Below are 4082 nucleotides of genomic sequence, written 5' to 3'. Positions count from 1 at the left end.
CCCAAATGAACTGAAAACTTACATCCATACAAAAACCTGAAAATGAATGTTTACAGCACCTTTCTTCATCATCTCCCACACTGGAGGCAACCAAGATGTTCTTCATTGGATCAATGGATAAGTGAACTGTGGTACAATTATTTAGTACTAAAACCAAATCATCTATCAAGCCATGAAAACACACACAGGAACTTTAAATGCTGATTACTCTATGAAAGAAACCAATCTTAAAAGCCTACATATTGTGTGATTCCAACTACATGACATTCTGGTCAAGGTAAAACTAGACATGGCAAAAAGGTCAGTTGTTCCAGGGCTTTGGGATTAAGTGGTGACCAGATGGAATATAGAAAATTTTAGGGCAGTGAAAATACTCTGTATGATATTATAATGATAGAGTCATTTCATTACACGTTTATTCAAATCCATAGCATGGATTTGCTATGGGTTGAGCTGGGTTGGGAGTAAAAGAGAAAACTGTACTTGAGAAATAATTAAATAAAAATAAAATAAAATAAAATAAAATAAAAAATATTCCTAAAAAACAAAACAAAACAAAAAAAAACCACTGGTAACATTCTGTTTACCTCTGACAAATTTTCTACTCCAATGTGAGTGTCCACCTAGTGCACAAATGTTTGCTTTTGTTCCTCAACTCATTTTGGCCCCTCTTTAACATGTATGTTTGCATTGGCATGTGGTAGAGAAAATGTAAGTGGAACAAGTAAACAAATCAAATATTAGTAGCATTTGACAAGCAGGTCCAAAAATTTCAAATGTTTTTCCTTAACCATCCCCATTCAGATACTATATTTCTGAATATGTTTTCTATTTACTAGACAAAAACTTTTGAACAGATGAGAATGCCATCACAGGAATTAAAGGCAATGTTGCTAAAAAAGTACATTATTGACGGGAGAAGTTTGAGAGACATTAAACAATCTATTGTGTATACAGCAAGGTCAAAATCCCAACCCTGTAGAAAAATGTGCCTTCTCAACCACCTTCTTGAATGCACTCTTGATCTCCTTGTTCCTCAGGCTGTGGAACACTGGGTTCAGCATGAGGATGACCATAGAATAGAACACAGAAACCGTCTTGTCTGTGTCCATGGAATGATTGGAGCTGGGCTGTAAGTACATAAAGACAACTGTTCCATAGAATATGGAAACTGTAGTGAGGTGAGATGCACAAGTAGACAAAGCCTTCTGGTGCCCCTGAGCTGAGTGCATCTTCAAGACAGTGACCAATATGAATAGGTAGGAAATTAATATAACCAGGAGAGCAAAGAAGACATTAAAGGTTGCCAGAAAAACAAGAAAGACTTCACTCATGTGTGTATCTGAGCAAGAGAGAGCCATGACAGCTGGAACATCACAGAAAAAGTGATGAACCATATTAGGCTTACAAAAGGCAAGGCTGAATATGTCCCCAACTGAAAAAGAAGCATTCAGAAATCCACACACATAGGAGCCTATGACCAGACCTGCACACACACAATTGACGTCATGGTGGTGGTGTAATGTAGGGGTTTACATACTGCTGCACAGCGGTCATAGGCCATGGATGCCAAGAGATAATTTTCCACAGTGGCAAAGGCTACTAAAAAGAACATCTGAGCAGCGCATTCATTGTAGGAGATGACCTTACTGCCTATAAGTAACCCAGCCATGACTTTGGGAGTGACAGCCGAGGAGTAAGCAAAGTCCACCAGAGACAGGTTACTGAGGAAATGGTGCATGGGAGTGTGAAGACAAGAGTCCAAGAGAATCAACACGACCATCCCCAGGTTCCCAACCACACTGATGAGATAGATGACAGTGAACATGATAAAGAGGGGGACCTGCAGCTCTGGGGCATTGGTTAGTCCAAGGAGGATGAAGTGTGTTACTTCTGTCCTGTTCTCCATCAGTGCTGTTTGGGAATCATAAGATGTCCTGTAACAGTGAGAAGTAAAGGAAAACAGGGACCAGTATAAAGAAAATTGCAGTGAAATTAAAATGTATAAATACTATGTGCATTATTTCATTAACACTATGTACTGCAATATTATCTTGATCTAACATTAAGAGCTTTAGATATAAATGTGTGTATACAACAGGTAGTATTATAATTTTTATTTTACCATTAAAATTAAGAATGTGAGAGATTAAATGATATTCTACAGTTATACAACTGGCATGAAGAAGATTCACGATGCAAAGGTGAAAACCAGTCTCAACCCAATCAAATTCTGTGTGCAGTTAGCTGCCCTGTTCTCAGTATATTTAAAGGTGCAGGCAATAATAAAAATGATAGCATGGGGGAAAGGTTGAACTACGGTTGAATCTTGTTAATTCATTAAGTTTCTTCTGTAGTTTAATGGATGGTCACTTCACACTTATGCCTTTGTTCACCCTCCAGTAGGAGACAAATTAATAGTGCACAAGATGAGTTTACAACCGTATCCAATCATTTATTTTGTTTTTAATTCATCTTCAGGGAAGCAGCAGGGAATTTCATAAGTATCATTAAACTCCTCACTAATGAAAGTGTTGACATTTATACTCCAGCCTCAACTCACTACATTTTGAAAGTTCAAAACATTTGTTTTGTGCTCTAATAATTCATAGTATATTGCTTCATTAATAGTGTATGTGGAAGTTTGCTTACCTGGCTCCTTGAAGGAGAGGGACAGTCAATCCCTGAATAGTAAGTGTGAATTCAGAAATTTAGCCTTAAAATAATTCATAAGTGAAAATGAGAAAGCTATATTTTAGTAATGATCGAAAGTTCCCCAGTTCTTTGAGATAGAGAAAGATAGAGAATAAAAAAAAAAACACTAACAAGGACCCAGAACTTTGGGCTTAAATTCCAAATCCACCATGAATTCTTACTGTCACCTTGGAGGAGTTTCTTACCTTCTCCTTATCTCTAAAATAAACATAATAAAATTACTCCCACTATATAACTTCTGCAACTGCATTTATAAAGACCAATTATGGGAAAGTGTATAAAACAACTGAGTAAATGTGTACAATTTTAAACTCTCTCAATATATAATTTTATCTTCAGGTGATTTTCTTCACCATGGTTGCAGGTTTCCTTTCAGTAGACATAAAGGCTATGTTCAATGACAACTATTATCATTCAGANTTATCTGTAAAATGAACAAAAAAAATTACTCCTCCTATGTAATTTATGAAATTGTGTCTATAAAGAGCAATTAAGGGAAAGTGTATAAACAACTGAGGAAATGTGTACACTTTTAAACTCTCTCAATATATAATTTCACCTTCAGGCGATTTTCTTGGCCATGGCAGCAGGTTTCCTTTCAGTAGACACAAAGGCTACGTTCAATGACGACTATTATCATTCAGATTAATGTATGGTGATCAAAGAATCCAGCATGTAGTCCATTCCCTCTAAAATAAAATCATGTGGAGTGTTGTTGGTATTTCAGAGGACAGTGAAAGGGAGACAGGAGTAAATTATAGAGCTATGGAGCTCTCAGGGAATGTGCCCCATGAGAACATCCCAGTTCCTCATCCCATCTTCTTAGGGAAGAAGTCATTAAACTGCTTATGGGAATCTCACTGCATAGTAAGTGTGCATCATATTTTGGTATTACTTATTATTTTTCCTTTTTTAATTTTCTAAATGCATAACTTACAAACAGTGAGATCCACACATTTTGTGTGTGTGTGTATAGTTCTAAGAACTTGGTCAAATGTGTGTGGTTATGTAACTACTACAAGAATCAAGATAATAGAACATTTCCATCATGTATGCAAAAGCACAAGGTTCTTTGTGGTCAGCTCTTTCTTCTATCCAGTGCCCCTGGGTACCATTTGACTGTATGTGTAACTGCTTTTGCAAGAATGCCCTGCAATTCTAGCATGTGAGTGATCTGTAATCAGAAAATTATAAGGCACTAATGAGAGAAAATGAAGAAGATACAAATAAGTACAAGACAAAGATGTCCACTTTACCACTTCTACTCCACACAATATTGGAAGCTCTACCCACAGCAATCAAACAAGAAATAAAGATAGAAGGCATCCAAGCTGGAAAGGAGAAAGTAAAACTGTTATTATTCACAG

General features: G+C 36.6%; 1 pseudogene; it reads right to left on the bottom strand.

The window, feature by feature from the left end:
• Positions 1-962: 962 nt before the first annotated feature.
• On the bottom strand, positions 963-1909 carry LOC118999314 (olfactory receptor 5B2-like; annotated as a pseudogene).
• Positions 1910-4082: the final 2173 nt, after the last annotated feature.

Source organism: Sturnira hondurensis, unplaced genomic scaffold, assembly GCF_014824575.4.
Source record: "Sturnira hondurensis isolate 20B ecotype Veracruz unplaced genomic scaffold, ASM1482457v3 Scaffold0014775, whole genome shotgun sequence".
Classification (NCBI taxonomy): domain Eukaryota; kingdom Metazoa; phylum Chordata; class Mammalia; order Chiroptera; family Phyllostomidae; genus Sturnira; species Sturnira hondurensis.
Note: the sequence above shows the minus strand (reverse complement) of the source record. Positions and strands in the feature narration are given on the sequence as shown.